Source organism: Zea mays, chromosome 3 (assembly GCF_902167145.1).
Source record: "Zea mays cultivar B73 chromosome 3, Zm-B73-REFERENCE-NAM-5.0, whole genome shotgun sequence".
In the NCBI taxonomy this organism is placed as follows: domain Eukaryota; kingdom Viridiplantae; phylum Streptophyta; class Magnoliopsida; order Poales; family Poaceae; genus Zea; species Zea mays.
The window spans coordinates 229,248,383-229,266,760 of record NC_050098.1 but is presented as its reverse complement, the minus strand read 5'-3'; the positions used below and the strand labels follow the sequence as shown (position 1 = coordinate 229,266,760).

The 18,378-nt window shown below is 39.5% G+C and overlaps 1 long non-coding RNA gene and 1 pseudogene across 1 annotated transcript; one reads left to right on the top strand and one right to left on the bottom strand.

Annotated features, from left to right (window-relative positions):
* Positions 1 to 254: 254 nt before the first annotated feature.
* On the bottom strand, positions 255 to 1,107 carry LOC103652621 (uncharacterized; annotated as a pseudogene).
* Positions 1,108 to 17,394: 16,287 nt separating this feature from the next.
* LOC103652620 (uncharacterized) lies at positions 17,395 to 17,789 on the top strand. The gene is made up of 3 exons (XR_002268252.1): positions 17,395 to 17,478; positions 17,554 to 17,619; positions 17,701 to 17,789. It is a non-coding gene; the product is annotated as an uncharacterized lncRNA (long non-coding RNA).
* Positions 17,790 to 18,378: the final 589 nt, after the last annotated feature.

Here is an 18,378-nt window from a genome sequence, read left to right as displayed (position 1 = left end):
TCTAAGGTGTCATTTGGATCCGTATTTTGGAGGAATTAGAATGAGTAAAATATATTTTTGGTCCTTAAACTTATTGGCATGTGTCATTCTGGTCTAAAAATTTTTAAAGCATGTTTCTTAAAGCCTTAACTGTTGTTCCGATCTCTGTTAGGTCGAGGTCCAACGCGGTTCAAAACAGACCCGATAGAGGGTCTTATCCTTCTTCTTCATTTAGCCGACGCAGGAAGAAGAAAGCTCAGGCGCAGGGTCCTGCACATGGTCGTCGCCACCTGCTATCGCGCCAGGAAGCCACACTGCATCCCCTATGTCGATCACCGGCACGCCGGCGTCCTTCACCTCGCCATACATCTTCCTCCTCGGCTCTGTGTAAGACCCTTTCTCCCAGTAACACCTCTTCCTGCAACGGCCGTTCCCCCACCGCCTCGTATCCTTCCAGCCGCTGCCTCGCCGCCGCCCTCACCCTTGCTTTCCTCTCCTGATCGCACGACCACGCCCACCCTGACCTTGTCCCAACCTCTGAACCCTCGCTCCCAATGCCATGGTGCTCGCACTGACCCGCGCCCACGCGCTCTTGCCGGTCTCTGCCTCCTCTCTCCGTGCGCACGCTTCGATCGTCTCCACCTCCTCGCTCACCGACGTGATCCATGTGCTCGGTGAGGAAGTGCTCCCGTGCCATGCATTTGCCAGTTTGCCACGTTCCGTCGCATGCACCAGCTCCACTGTGCCCCTGACGCGCAGTGCTACAATACCTTGATCGTTGCGCTGTGCCGGAATGGGAGGTTTAGTGATGCCCGGTTCCTGCTCGACCAGATGGAGCAACCTGGTGTGCGCTGCAAGCCAGACCCCGGTCCCGGTGCTCATTTCCTGGTACTGCCGCCGCATCGGTGGATATCGCATCAGGGTGGGCACGGGATGCCGGAAGGCGGCACAGCGGAGGATGTACGAGGCGGGGAGGTTGTTCAGGAGGATGGGAGAGAAGGGGCTCGAGCCGAACGTCGTGACTGTCCCATTCAGCACCACCACCACCACAATGGCATAATCGCACGAACATTTCGGTGATCTAGGACGAACATAAAATTTAGGTGTCCTATGTAAGTGTAATATTTTTTGAGTATACATGTATATATTATTATATTATATCGATAGCAATTAATGTGATATCAAAATATTATTTAAAATGAATTTTGCAATACGTCAAAAGTTTCTTCTAACATTTCTTGAGGCAAAGTCATAAATGATTGTGTTGATATCAATCTTATTTAATACTTTTTCTCGATTAGAATCTACTTAATAGAGTAAGCTATTTGGTTTGGAATTTGATATTTTCACTGTTTTTCAAAGGTTAGATATAAGCCTATCTCAAATTCATAAGGTGAAGGTGAAAATTGATTTGTATCATCAGCCTATAATTGTATACAAATATATTCTATATAAAACTATATTAACTTAATTGATCAGCGCGTAAATTATAATTATTAGAATAGAATTCAATTCAAAGGATCTAAACGAGATATCTGGCAGCAAATTACAACGGCAAGTTTCAAGGCGAACCCAATTGTAATGGACTTGGCCGGAGTAATATGTGGAAGCAAATTACAACGGCATATACTCCCTCCGATTTTTAGGTGTATACTAATACATTGTCCGTGCGTTGCGACGGTATATAAACATATTTGATTAGTAATTATGGTAATTTATTTAGACAAAGAGTTATATCCTTTATACTTTTTGTATACTTACTTTCGCTTGCATACAGGAGAAGAGTACACGAATTCGTACCCAATAAAATATGTCCATGTTATGCCAATTTGAGAAGGATTCTACGGAAATCATCTTGCATATGTTAGGTAGTTTCTCCAATTTTTCTTCGTAGCTTCTTGACCTAAGTCACAATAGCCTCGTCTGTTCTGTATCAAATTTTCACGGGGCTCAGACTTGGAAAGACTAACCATGCCGATCCTTCCCGATATCAGGCAACTCAAACAAACTTTTATTCATTCTAGTTACAGTATTGCACGGTGAAAAAAAGAAAGAAAAGTAGAGCATATACAAAGAGACTAAATTCAACTGCAAATATATACAGTATGTCTATATTTGTATATGTTTTCAAGAAGCACCAACCTTCTCCATATACAACCTTTTCTAGAAGCACCATCCTTCTCCGTACACAAGCTACAAACTTTACAAGTTGTTTGGATTTATGAAAAGGTTGCTTAGATTTATGAAAAGTTTGTTTGGATTTAAGAAAGGGTTGCTTAGATTTACGAAAAGGTTGTTTAGATATATACATGATTTATTCCTTATTTAAAAATTTGAAAAAGTGGATTTATTTATTTTATTAATTTTTTGATCCAGAGCCAGAAGAATTCCCACATACATAGCTATCTCTATGGTCATTGTTTGGGTATGATTAAAGAACATTTTAGATGCCAGTATTACTCTTGCCAACCATATTTAGGCAAACGGTTGGGGCCATGCCGTGCCCACGCATCATCGTAGCTGTAATTGGACGGCGATGCAGGAACTGGCTTGACCGTACGCTGAGATGGTGGACAGCGACTGTGGTACCGCGTCGTCAGGCGTTGACCGCGCGAGGCTCGTCTACCAAACACGCCGGCACCACGTGGGACTGGGAAGGTTTTGCACGAGCATGGCGTTTGTTGAGAAATGATTTATCCCTTAAAGTCACTCTTTGGGTTGTAGAGACATCTCTTGGGTTTGTCCTTTCAAAGCACTCCTTTGTATCTATATAAACAAAGCATCCCATCAATAAAGAGTACAAAGTTTTCATTCTTGTCATTTATCTCTCATTTTCGCTCCATACTCAAACACGTTATCAACACTTTCGCTCTCACCGATCTGGAGTTGAAGAACGAGGATTGCTAGAATACATTGACATAATCGTCCCTGTCGAATTGCCCCATCCCGCTGCAACTACCGGAGGAAAGGACAAGAGCCTGGTACAAGAATCAAAAACAAAAAAGACGACAAACAAGCAACAATAAGGTAAATCCATGACCGCATTTGTTGTGAAACAAACATATCGTTGCATTGCCGGGATGCGCCGTCGGGGGTTGCGCGCCCGAGCCGGGCTGTGACATGGCCGAGGACACGTCGCCAGGGCTACCGCGACGTTGTGGCCGACAGAGCCTGCCAAAGCCACTCGCCCACGCCGTGGGGCTGCATGCCCACGTGCTAGGGCACTCGTGGTCGGATGGGGACGCGCCCGAGGCACCCTCGTGCATCAGAGCCACGCGCCCTTCGGGCATGTTGACGCTGCTGCATCGGAGGAAGCAGTAGTTAGGGCGTGGTGGAGGGCGATCGTGGCGGAGGCGACTTGGGGAGGAAGGCACGGAGAGCTGCGTAGGGAGCAGACGATAGTTGGGGGAAGGGTAGTGCTCCATGGGGAAGCGTTTTCAACGAGTTTATTTTGTAGAATTTTAGGGGGTATTTGTAAAATCTTGACGCGGGATGACTCTTGAAACTGGTGATTTAAGTATAGTAGAGAAAAGACTGCCTAGCATATCCCAAAAATGATTTCTTTCTTAAAAAGAACAAAGAAAAGGATAAAGGTCCCAACTCACACTATTGTGTTAGCAGAGTAACAAAACGTTTCAATTTACGGCATCAAGTTGCCAAGTGGAAAGGGATGGATGGTTGTCTTCTTAGTCAGACAAGAACGAACTAGACTCATGCAGAGCAAAATCTTTTAACCTATAATAATGGTATCACAGGAGTTCTTTTAATCATATCCTAGATCATATGCAATGAGTTCATAGCAGCTTGGGGTGTTCACTTGCCCCCGAGCGAGGGAAACTGCGCTTGATCTTGAATCGTTGGTGCTGGCGCAGCAACCACCTCCCGAGAGTTATATCCACCTCTCAAACCTCCACGGTCACCGCCACTGCGGCCTCTGCCACAACCTCGACCCTCAGCTGGCTTCAGGAATTCATTGATACTGACAGACTGTATGCGAAGAAAGGAAATGACTTGGAACTAGAGCCACAGCCCACAGGAGAAGTTTCATGGACTTAAGTTTGGACGGGGAAAAAAGCTTTAGCTTTGAATGTTATACAGACCTTCTTGGCACGTTCATCCCTTTCTAGGTTTTCTTTCTTCTTATCCTTGTCTGAACCCTACCGGCATATAGTCAAATAAGCAATACCCTGTCAAAGAAAAGGAGCAATCCGTATATGATGTGGACATAGCAGTGTGATAGACTGTATTTTACCAGCTTGATGAAAATATCATCGACATCCTTTTCCACTGAAAGCTATTGCATGGACTGCAACTCCTTGTCCACCTCAACCTCTCTCTCTCTCTCTCTCTTCAGGCTTCAGTCCAAGTAAAGCTTTCCTTTTCTCCTCTAGTACCTTCTCATATTCTTCCAATGTCATCCCCTATAAAATCAGGTTGAGTTCAAATAAAACTTAATTCAATGAAGAACAATCTTGAGTTCATATTAAAGAAGTTTGTTGTTTACATACTATCATAAGGGTAATAGGATATTGCATAGGACCATCTAGACTCAAACATGCTAGACCAATTAAACTATGATACTTTGACCTGGGGGCTAAGAATTAGGAGCATACACAAAAGGTAATGCACAGGGACAGGCTGTGTGGCGAAGGCTCCCACATAAGTGGGTCTAGAGATGGGATAAACTGAGGCAAGCCTCCCCACATCGTAAATGCACAGAGGTTGTTTTGAACTCACTCATGACCTGATGACTCGGTGAGAAGAATCCACAGATAAACATAGGAAACGTTGCCATAATATATATTGTTGGGGGTCTGCTTCGTCGCCGAAGGTCCTGTGAGAAGAAACACCTTCGGAAGGCCAGAACAGAAGCAAAGCCGAAGCTACCAATCAGGGAGCTTCGTAGCGTACTTCTAGATGCACCGACTTAAAGATGAAATGACCAATCGGCCCATGATAACCTGTATTATGATTGTAATCATTTGTAAAGGGCATGAATGTAATTTCTCATAGGCTGTGTCCTGTGCCTATAAATAGATCTCCGTACTGTTCACGCTGACTTGTATTCGCTCGTGTGTCACGCTTGGATTTTTGCCTTCTGTTAAGCCGAAGGTACAAATGTAATTAAATATTGTCTTTATCTATCCAATATTATATAATAAAGATATATTAATGATATTATATGATTATTCATGTTATCTTTCATGTTTCATATGCTTTGTCTTTCATTAACGTATACTGTGATGATGAAGGTACGTCCTTCATGACCTTCGTCCGAAGATCGTTATATCCTAAGGTAAATAATGCTTCGAAAGACGAAGGATATTAACATTTAATATTTTGTGTTGCCTTGTTCTTAACCCATAGTATTTGAGAACAAGTCCCCAACATATATATATAGGGACGAGCTAATGGGGAAGCCCCAGCCAATTTGCCGACCCGGGCAGCGCGCAGGTTTTCTGGACGGTTTTCTGGGCTTGTCGAACCAAAGTGTAAATCATTCACAAACAAAATGTAAACGAGTTTGAATTAGCGTAAACGGTATACGCGATAAAATCGCAAACCGTAAATGGTAGTTCCCGAGAATATTGCATGGCATGCACGTCAGCAGAAACTCGATCCATAAATATGTATAGAAAATTGCGTAACTGGTTTCATTTAGTAGAGTAAATACAAAACTGTTTCAACAAACCGAGATAAAATTTACCGGGTTGTTGTCACGTTTCCGATAATATCTTCGTGCATGCATAAACAAACTTTATAGATCGTAAATGACCATAAAAATAGCGTAAACATGGCTACCCAAGATTGGACAGCGTGGTGCATATAAGAAAGGGTACTGGCGGCGTCGCTGCATAGTTGACCCATGGCTGACGACGGAGAACAAGAAACTGGAGATGTTTCTTCTGCATCATGGCGCAGAGCTGCATCAGGTACGTTAATATTTGTATAGTTACATCGGTTTGTAAAATACAAAGTCAAATATGGTGGCCGGCGTGCAGACTCATGCAGTGGTCTACCAGCAGCGCCCAGCCTAACACTAGAATCTTCGAACTGTGTTGCGAGTCCACGGAGAAATATTGTAACACCACCTACAAAATTACGAGCGTCGGGGGTCAATGATGACAATACAATGGAAATTGAAACAATGGGAGCAGCAAATCAAATGGTGCCTATGAGGACCATTAGTGATCATGAACAAGATACACTTAATATTCTACGGAGCCATGTAAGTTGTTTATCTTTGATTATGTCTATTATACAATTTAATCAAACTTATACATCATGACATTAAGAGTATAACTAATATTATATTTATTGTATTTATGATTATGTTAATTCACAGCCTGAAAGTATTGATCCAAGCATGGTGCCTAGGATCGGTATGACATTTGGAAATGTCGATGAGGCATACAATTTTTATAGTCGTTACGCATATAAGGTTAGTTTTCCACTTAAAAAGTATAGGGAGAGGAAGAACTGTAAGTGGTTAAATTGTTCAATGGAGGGTAGAAATACGAAAAGGTTAGCTAGTAATCCAAGAATCCGTAATACATCCTCGAGGAGAACACAATGCAAGGCTGGTATGAAACTAAAAAAATCTATGATGACTCAAAAGAAAATATTGTAGCCGTACGAATCGATCTGGTACACTTAGAACATAATCATGATTTCATTAAGAAGGATACTGAAAATAAGCATCTACAATGCAACAAGACTCATGATCCTGAGTACATGGAGTTTCTAAGTTCAATGCAGCAAAGCAGAATCCCACAGCACTGTATCATGGACTTCGTGTCTGAGATGCATGGTGGTCCTAAAAATATACCAATTACAGCAAAGGACATTGCTAATTTGTAAGCAACGTTTTCTTTATGAATTTAGGATATAAAATTTAAAATCCATGTCAAATTAATGAGTAATAATTATAAATTTTTTTTGAACTATACAGAAAATAGGCGAAGCAACGAGAAAAGAATGTCAATGATGTGTCTAAGCTTTTGGCTTTTTTCCTTATGCAAAAGGGATAATCCACAATTTTTCTCTGACTTCCAGCTAGACAACGAAGGAAAAAATATTGAGTATTTTGTGGTCTCGTGCTAGCCAACAAGGAGAGTATGTTGATTTTGGGGATGCGGTTACCTTTGATACAACTCATAAGACTAATTTGTATGGAAAACCCCTAGGGATGTTTGTTGGTGCAAACCACCACCTACAATGCACAGTGTTTGGGTTCTCATTGTTGGGAGATGAAACTGTTGAAACATTCGAGTGGGTGTTTAATGCATTCAAGACATGCATGGGGACTGAAGGACCAAGAGTAATGTTGACAGGTATGATTTATGTATATATAACAAATATGAACTCGAAATACATGGAGTATAAATTCAATAACTTGTGCATATTTACAATGCATGTGAGTCATGTTTTGGTATGTACCATACATTGTTTACATAAATAATCATCTAATAATGTCTCACAATGTATATTTACAGATCAAGACCCTGCAATGCCAGTGCCATTACGTCGGGTCTTTCCAAACACAGTCCACAGGTTGTGTCTATGGCATGTGCAAAATAGGTACATGCCATTTCTAAATGAGTTGTATGCACGTTATGCTGAAGCGGATTTTAAGACAAAATTCCAGTCTATAGTATATCATCCATTGACTGAAATAGAGTTTGAGGCGGCATGGACAATGTTGCTTGATGAATTTAACCTGCATGAAGATGGCACTCTTAGAAAATTATATGAAATGCGTAAGGAATGGATTCCTGTTTTTTTTCAAACATGACTATTGTGGGCTTATGGTCTCTACACAACGTAGCGAGAGCATGAACAAACTCGTGAAGAGCGCTCATGTCGATTCAAACACCCCACTTCATGAGTTTGTGAAGCAAATGTGGAAACTACTTCATAGCAGGAAGATGCAAGAAGGAAAGGAGATGCTAGGTTGTATGGTATGTAATATTATTTATGCATTATACTGTTTAGTAGGCTCACAATAAGTATCTAATTAGTACATATGCAGGGTCAAAAAGATACCACAACACTATATATGTTCGAAATTAGGGTTGCAAGGGTATACACAAAGGCTGTGATGAATAGGTTCGAGGAGTCAATAAAAGACGCTACTGCGTATAGGATATCACTTGGTCCAGATGGAGGCGCGAATGATTGGTTGGTGCAGCATACATTGAGATCGAAGAAAATCGTGTGGGAGCAACACCAATTCAGAGTGATGGCGGATGTAGAGGCTGGGAAGTTTAAATGTGAATGCAAACAATGGGAGCACACAGGTAAGCTAGAGTTGTGATATAACGTCATATGATTTATACGCTAATAATTAAAGGTGAATGTGAAACGTTGCCCCCTTGTTTAAATGTAGGCCTATTTTGTGTGCATCTTATCCGAACATTCATACACATTCAGCTAGAAAGGATACCTAAGTAATACATTTTACAACGTTACACATACTCAGCTAGGCAAGATGTGGTATTTTCAAGAGATGGCAGGAAAATGAGTGGAAAGGATGGAGAAACAAAATCATATAGGCAGAAAATGTTGCTTAAAAAGGCAATGAAGGTGGTAAACCATGCTAGTATGTCAAAGGTAGGGAGTGATAAGGCCTTGGACACAATGGATGAACTATTGGAGATGCTTGGACATTTGGAGCCAGATATAGGATGTGATGATGCTGGTGGTGCAAGTGCTGGAAAGGGCAACCATGTGGGTGTTGTTTTATATACAATTATTGTACATTTTATTCACAACTTAATTATTGCTAATTGTAATAATTAAACGTTCCAGGGCGAAGAGGATGTTGTTGGAAACGATGAAGGTGAACATGTATCACAATGTGATAACGAGGAGCATGTGGCAGTACCTTCACTGCAACAGGTAATATATGGCAAAAAAACAATGGCAAATTATGTATAATGCAAACACATGTGATGATTTATACAGTATTTGTAATATTGACTATAATGCACTAATGAGTAGGATGGAAGCAGAAAAATTGATGCACATCATCAATCTGAGTTGCAAATGACGCTTGTTGGAAATGATGATTGTGAAGGGACACAATATGGGGATGTTAGAAAGGTATAAATTTTAATTTTATTAAATTGCATTTATTCTGTTTATTTAATGTTCGTAAATATTTATAATCTGACATCATAACATTTGTCCCTATAAATATTTTTTCTATGGCATGTAGAGACTGGAATATGATGTAGATGACATAAGCTTAGTGCGCCCAAATAATGCAAGGCCAAAGGGAAGGACGGTCAAAACTAGTGAGCAAAGAGTTGTGAAACTGGGTGCGAAAGGAGAAAAGAAGAAGACTCGAAAGTGCCAAAAAAATGTGGCATTGCTGATGGACACAACAGTCGCACCTGCCTGTCTGTGGAGGAAAATAGGGTTAAATTGGCTAGCCTTGCTGATAGAAAAAAGAGGACGCCCGCATGGGTCTAGAAACAAGAATTCAACAATTGCCCCCAGTGGAATGAGACATCCACATCAAAGAAGCATAAACTGGTTGATTCTGGAGAATATGGATCCGATGACGATAATTTGACATGATTGTGAAACATACATGCAAAAATAATCTATAGGATTGTATGTAAATGTTATGATCATGATACTATATGATGATTATTTACGTTAAAAGCTCATTGTATGGATTATATCTATTAATGCAACGTAATTATTTCCTATGAAATATGCTAATGGTGAATTTGTTTGGCCATATGAGCACATATTCACTCCATGACATAAAGTATTTATATTGAAAAAATTAAACAGCCGACGTATTAAAGTCACTATGTATATATTGGCGCATATCGTAAAAACTAAACAAAAAGGCGTAAACCATTACATATATTTGCATAATCACGACAGAGCAGAACTGAAAGTGTACATAGCTGAACATAAACAGTCGGCACATTGAAGTCACTATATATACAGGCGCATATCGTAAAAAACTAAATAAATAGGCGTAAACCATCCCAGATAAACGCATAATCACGACAAAGCAGAACTAAAAAGAGTACACAAATGAACATAAACAACCGACGCATTGAAGTCACTATGTATATGCTGGCGCATATCGTAAAAAACTAAATAAAAAGGCATAAACCATTATAGATAGATGCATAATCATGCGAGAACAGAAATGAAAAAGTGCATAACTAACATATATAAATATGTCCATATAAATATAACTAGTACGACATAGTTAGGAGTTTGCTAAGAGCGCATATGGATAAGCCAACAGACCATTATATACATAAGCATCATTCAGTGACAGTACCATAAACTAGGCTACTGATGAGATAACTTGATGCCAACAAAAGCCAACAGACCATAATATTGAGAGTAAACTATACTAGGCTACTACTGAGAGAACTTGAATCTTTTTAGATCTGAAAGCATGGAGTTGTTTTTGTTTAGGCGATGGAATATGATGTAATGTAGTACAAGAGAGCGAATGTCCTCCGAATTATCCTGTAAACCAATATAAGGAAAATGTGAGTTAGACATAATTATACATACATTGGGTCATAACACAAAAAACAAAGTCTAGCTATCAAATACGTACTGATTCAATGACTGCATTGATAGCTCCATCCATCTAGTCGTAGTGCTACATATATCTCATAACAAAAAAATCCACAATCATTAGACCCGACTTTCATTGTTAGGCAGTTCATGGGGAGTTCAATAGATTACTTCCAAAAGGCAGGGAGGGATGATCTTGGTCGAACATTTTGTATGGCTAGATTGAGCCTACTCATTATTAACCTGGCTCATGAAATCTTCATGTCACCCATATCCATAGGTGTACAATGGTAAGTCTTCCAGGTAGTCCCACCAAGTTCTGGCCTATATGGGTGGGAATCTAACACATGTATGTGTCCAATCTAAAAATTAACAACATACAAGGTCCAATGTCCTACGCGTAGCATGGGTACCATTATCTGCATGTACAAAACGAAAAAGCCAAATATTGAATACACTATTGTTGATATGCATGAATGTGATTGAAATTTAAATGCAGCAAAAATGCAGAGACAATATGATGGGTCAGGGAACAGAAATTTATTGATTTGTACTCATCCAGCTTCTTGAAGGAAGGCAGTGTCTTCAAGAGGTAACTCTCCAAAATTGAAGGGTCAAATGGACGAGGAGACTTACTATGTTGCTCCTACTCCTCAAAGTTCAATATAGCCTAATAGGATAGAGTAGTATTATGTATTTTCCATATATGTTATGCATTAAATAAAAGTGGTATAAAGGTAGGAGTCATACCCCAACATTAACATCTAGTATGAGCTGGTGAGCATTCAATGAAGGAATATGTTTAGACGAGTCATCGCGGACACACTCAATGAAACATTGCATAAACACATTGTTGATACACGCCCATCAGCAAAGGATTGTTGAATGTCACGACAATTGCCACGATGTTCACCAAAGTCAATGATATTTCTACAAATGAAAAAATTGAACATACAACAACGGAAACAACTGTTATTTGTAGATATGAGGTACATAATTACATAATATATCTGCAAATACTTAACAGTGTATAAACATTGAATTTAATCTACTAAATGGGAAGAATGATTTATTGCCTTCAAACATTGAATAAAACTTAACAATGTCTATACCATTACCACAATGTTGATCAATCTGAATACATAAGAATTAGACAGTATGCCAGGTAAATAAATTTACGAGTCTGTACCTATCCATGTCAATGTCCTTAGAACACAAGTAGGTTCGCAGAGTGTGAGCACATTCTAATTTGGATAGGAAGATGCCTGAGGCACAAACACTTCCAATAGGAGTCTTGTCAAAGACTGGGCTAGAGTCATGGTCAACTATGCCAGCTGGCACGGTCTGACTTTGCTGCACAAAAAAAGTGAAGTATTTGTTCATCATAATATGTAAACATCAAATGCACAATATCAAGCCAGAAAATAAATATAAGTCAAACTTAAATACTAACAGTATTAGGTGTAATAGATTCATCAGGGCAACTCTCGAAGACTCGTCGCACTTCCTGCTGTCTGATAACTAACTTTTCCACTTGACTAGGAGTCATCTGCGACTCCATCTAGGTGGGTGTCATTAATGGTTCAGATACAAATTGTTCACTAGATTGGGAGGCTGGTTCAACACATTGAAAAATATGGATTAGTGCATCATATGTTTGCATGAACTATACATATATGATGAAAATGACAGCTGACCTAGAACAGATTTCTTGCAAGATTGTGTCACATTATCTTCAATGTCTGAACTATATGACTCAGCCTGAAGAACCTTGTCAATCAACTCTCCAAATGTATCAGCTAGTTTGGACTGCTTCCTACCAATATTATTCAGACATTGCTTCATAGTGGCAACTATCCTACCAACCTCTAAGTCATAAGCAAGCAACTTAGCTTGGAACTTGGAGCGTTGATGTACAGGAAGTTGCTGGATCTTAGTTGACATCAGATCTTGGATAAGAGGCAGTTGGATGTTTATGATGGTAAGTCGACCATGTTCATTTGGGTCTGTCTCACCTGTTTCTGGCCTCATTGTAGACTGAAGTAAAAAATATATATAATGATAGAATAAGTATGTTAAAGAAACAGACACACAAAGAACAGTGTGGGTATGTGATCTAACCTTGAGCTGACCAATAGATGCCAATTTTGAGACATAACAAGTCTCACTGCTGCTCCGAAACTGATGAAATCGAATAAAAATTAAGAATTATGTATATGGATTGACTCGTAGCATCAATTGAGATCATGATATGACTACTAAAATCAATTGGATTTAAAAATAGTCATAGATAACATTGTTGTAAAAAATAAAAAAAACTGATGTGATACACCTAACATAGATGACACCTTGTATTGTGCAAAATGGAAACACTATAAAAACAATATAGTATCGAAAAAATGTGCACAAAGCTAAAATTATGATAGAAGAATTGAATACTCACAGGGCAAAAACCAAATGGTTCGCCACCCTGACGAGGCTTACGCTTATCAGCCATTGACAGCGCCCTTATGATATTCTTGTTAAAATACTTGATGCGCGGAGTGCCACTTTTGTTGTTGGGAGCTACGACATGGTGCAAGTGGTCCAAATAATACAGCTAAATAACATATAGATATCATGGGAGTCATGCAAATGAAGATAAGTGAACGTAAACACATAATATATGTATGTATTTTCATATTGCAATTGAGTAATCTAATAAAAGATTTACCATACTAAGTATTAAACTTACAAGAACAACGATGGAACACCCATATATCGTCGTCGAGACGTTATTAGTGCTCCTATTGTGCCATTTCTGGGTAGCTTCACATAGGTCACTGAAAATGAGATGGCACCAATCAATGTGAGGAAACGGTTCCAATTCTTTCGTCAGTAGAACCTCGTTGTAAGATATCGACCAGCTAGCTTTATACCACTTTTATTTAATGCATAACATATATGGAAAATACATAATAATAATACTCTATCCTATTAGGCTATATTGAACTTTGAGGAGCAGGAGCAACATAGTAAGTCTCCTCGTCCATTAGACCACTGCATGAGTCTGCACGCTGGCCACCATATTTGACTTTGCATTTTACAAACCGATGTAACTATACAAATATTAACGTACCTGATGCAGCTCTGCACCATGATGCAGAAGAAACATCTCCAGTTTCTTGTTCTCCGCTGTCAGCCATGGGTCAACTATGCAGCGACGCCGCCAGTACCCTTTCTTATATTTACTGCGCTGTCCAATCTCGAGTAGCCATGTTTACGCTATTTTTTGTGGTCATTTACGGTCTATAAAGTTTGTTCATGCATGCACAGAGATATTATCGGAAACGTAACAACAACCCGATAGATTTTATCTCGGTTTGTTGAAACAGTTTTGTATTTACTCTACTAAATGAAACCAGTTACACAATTTTCTATACATATTTATGGATCGAGTTTCTGCTGACGTGCATGCCATGCAATATTCTCGGGAACTACCATTTATGGTTTGCGATTTTATCGCGTATACCATTTACGCTAAAATTCAAACTCATTTACGTTTTGTTTGTGAATGATTTACGCTTTGGTTCGACCAGCCCAGAAACCGTGCGCTGCTCGGGTCAGCAAATTGGCTGGGGCTTCCCGGTACTAATGGAAGCCCTGAGCTTCCATTAGCTCTCTCTCTCTCTCTCTCTCTCTCTCTATATATATATATATATATATATATATATATATATATATGGAAGAGGTAATGGAAGCCCTGGGCTTCCGTTAGTGGGGGAAGCCCCAGCCAGGACGCCAACTAGGTCGTGGTCGGGCCACTGTACGCAAGCTTGCGTCAGCCATGCATATGATAGCCACGAATCTCGGATGATACGCGACAGGCGATTTACGCGCGCATAAAAATATGTAGTAATGTGCATAAATCATGCATAGAAGGAATCTTTTGTGTCACGAATCACGGGAACGAATATTACCATGTGCACACCGTTTACGACTGCATAACGTTGTGTAACATGATAGCATAAATCATGCAACATTTAAATCTCCACCAGTTTGAGATAAGGAAAGGCGTGCTCCACGTTCGCGTAAATAAAGGCACAGTTACGGGAGGAAACAAATTCTAATTTACAGCCGCTCGTCCACGTTCGTATCTGTGATATTGGCGACGGTTAACGGCGGCGGAAGGGAGAGCACCGGGCGACGATTAACGGCGAGAAAATGTCTAGCACCGGCGCTGGCGATGACATGCAACATGTAGCGTCTGTGCATAGATCAACAGGTACGTCTATTTCAATGAACATGCATCCTGTAGCGTCTGCGATCACTAGTTACACAGAGGGTCTATCTGTTACTCCCCCCGCGGCATTGAGGGCACCTGGACATATTGATGAGCACACAAAATCGGCAGACGTGGTCGGCGCAGATAAGCACATCCCCATGAGACATATTGGGACGCATGAACAGGACACACCTCATATTCTTCAAAGCCATGTAAGTTCTCCCAATTATGATACTATTATTTTCTTACATACTTTTTTGTAATGTTGTACCTATATTACGTTAGATTTAGTCGCTATTGAATCGTAAATGTTAAATTTTTGTGCGCAGCCGGACAATATTGATATAAGATTGATACCTAAAGTCGGTATGACATTTAGTAACGTGGACGAGGCGTATAATTTTTATAGTCAATATGCATACGAGGTTGGATTTCCGTTGAAGAAATATAGGGAGCGGAAGAATTGTAAATGGTTGAATTGTTCAATGGAAGGAAAGAATGCTGAAAGGGTAGCTGGAAATCAAAGGATACGTAACACATGTTCAAAACGAATACAGTGCAAGGCTAGGATGAAACTTAAAAAAATCTACGATGATGCTAAAGAGAATGTTATTTCCGTCCGAATTGATCTGGTAAACTATGAGCATAATCATGAATTCTTGAAGAAAGATACAGAAAAAGGGCAATTGCAATGCAACAAAACTCATGATCGTGAATATATGGAGTTCCTCAGTGCGATGCAAGAAAGCAGGATTCCACAACATTGCATTATGGATTTTGTTTCAGAAATGCATGGTGGTCCTGAAAACGTTCCAATAACCGTGCAGGACATGAGTAACCTGTAAGTGTATTATGCATTGACAATAATGGTATTATATATTACCGAAACAATCGAAATGTGTTAAATTAGATGTAGTGCATGATCATTACATTTTTTGACAGGAAAAAAGCATGGCAAAGGGAAAGAAATGCAAATGATGTGTCGAAGCTATTATCTTTTTTTCATTATGCAAGAAAGATAATCCACAATTTTTTCAGACTTTCAACTGGACAAAGAAAGGAAGATTTTAAGCATATTTTGGTCCCATGCTAGCCAGCAAGCCGAGTACATTGATTTTGGTGATGCAGTTACCTTTGATACTACACATAAGACTAATATGTATGATAAGCCATTAGGTATGTTTGTTGGCTCGAACCACCACCTACAATGCACAATATTTGGGTTTGCTTTACTAGGAGACGAGACAGTTGATACATTCAAGTGGGTCTTCAATACGTTCAAAACATGCATGGGATGTGACGGACCGCGAGTGATGTTGACAGGTATGTTGTAATAAATGGTTCGTATTTATTATGACACGTACTATATGATATCATATTGGCTTGCATAATGTTATGTAAATTTATCTATTTCAGATCAAGACCCAGCTATGCCAATCGCACTAGGCAGAGTATTCCCAAACACAATACATCGATTGTGTTTGTGGCATGTGCAAAACAGGTATATGCCACACTTGAATGAATTGTATGCAAGATTTGAGGAGATGGATTTCAAAACAAGGTTCCAATCTATAATACATCATCCATTGAATGAAACGGAGTTCGAGGCTGCCTGGCAAATGATGCTAAATGATTTCTAGCTACACGAGAACAACACCCTTGTCAAATTATAAGAAATACGTAAAGATTGGATACCTGCATTTTTCAAAGGAGACTATTGTGGTCTTATGGTCTCTACACAACGAAGCGAGAGCATGAACAAGCTGGTGAAGAGTGCCCACGTGGATGCAAACACACTGCTTCATCAATTTGCAAAGCAAATAATGAAGCTCCTGCATAGTAGGAAGATGAAAGAGGCCAAAGAGGCACTAGGATGCATGGTAAGTGAAAAATGATAAACATATGTTTTATGCTATTAAAAACAAAACGGTATTAATACTATATTGTGTAATTTGCAGGGTCAAAAGGATACAACTACATTGTATATGTTTGAAATAAGAATTGCAAGGGCATACACTAGAGCTGTAATGATAAGGTTCCAGGAGACCGTAAAATATGCAACTGCATACCGAATAGACCGTGATACAGAGGGTGATGTAAATGATTGGGTGGTGAAACATACTACAAGATCAAATAAAATTGTTTGGGGTCAACACCAATTCAAAATAAGGGCTGATGTGGATGCCGGAAAGTATTCATGTGAGTGCAAGCATTGGGAGCATACAGGTATGTTATACTAAACGATTATTTCTATATGAAATTCTAAATTATTACGAATACATAGCTGTTTGCGAGTAATATATGACATAATGTATGGTTAATCAATTATAGGCCTATTTTGTGTTCATCTTGTACGCGCTTTCATGCATCTACAAATTGAAAGGATCCCGAGTGAGTATATTTTGCAACGATACACATACTCCGCGCGACAAGATGTGGCTTTTTCAAGAGACTATAGGAATTTGAAAGGAAAAGATGGAGAAACTAGATCATATAGACAGAAGATGTTGCTTAAAAAAGCAATGAAAGTAGTACACCATGCGAGTCTATCTAAAGCTATGAATGATAAAGCCCTGGAGATGATGGACGAATTATTAGGGTTATTGATGCGTGTGGAGCCTGATATAGTTACTGGTGAGAGTTGTGGCACAAGTGCTGGCGATGACATCCAGGTATGCACATCCTGTTATTATGAATACACCATAATTACATGTCGATAATGATCCATGTATGTAATGATGATATAGGTCGAAGCGTATGAAACAGAAGACATAGTTATAGACAATTTACGCAAATTAGATGATGGGAACGAGGTATGGAACAAATTTTATAATGTATTATTTATGCTGCTCTATAAAATTTGTGTCTTCACTGGAGTTTGCGTTATTTCACAGGAAATTTTAATGGGGTCTAATACAAATGAATGCAATGCTAACGATGATCAATGTAATATGCCGATATTAACATTGGAACATAACACTGATATGCGTCTGGTTGATAGTAGTGCTACGGATGTGGAAGCTAGAAAGGTAATAACATTGCTACAGTATATGATGAATATGTGAACATGAAAACTGACTTAGTATCTTTGATTTGTAGAAACTGGAGTTTCATATGGAAGGTGTAAACTTAGCAAGACCAGATAAGGCCAAGCCTAAGGGAAGAACAATCAAAAGTAGTGAGCAACAAGTTCTTAAATTGGGGGCGAAAGGAGCTAAGAAGATGAGCAGGAAGTGCCAGAAATGTGGCATAGCTGATGGTCACAACAGCCGTACGTGTTTAACTGTGGAGGATAATAGGGTTCGATTGGCTAACCTATCTGGACGTAAGCGAGGACGGCCTCCTGGTTCAAGGAACAAAATCATAGGTGCAGCACCACAGTGGAATGAGACATCAACGTCAAAAAAACGAACGGTGTATGTCGGAGATAATGATTCATCTGGTAGAGAGTAGAATACCATAAGATTTATGATAAAATTATATTCTGGATGTAAATGTGATTCGTATGTTTAATTGACAATGCACAGAAAGCGTCATAAATATGCTTACAAACTGTCATAAACGTATGTGAA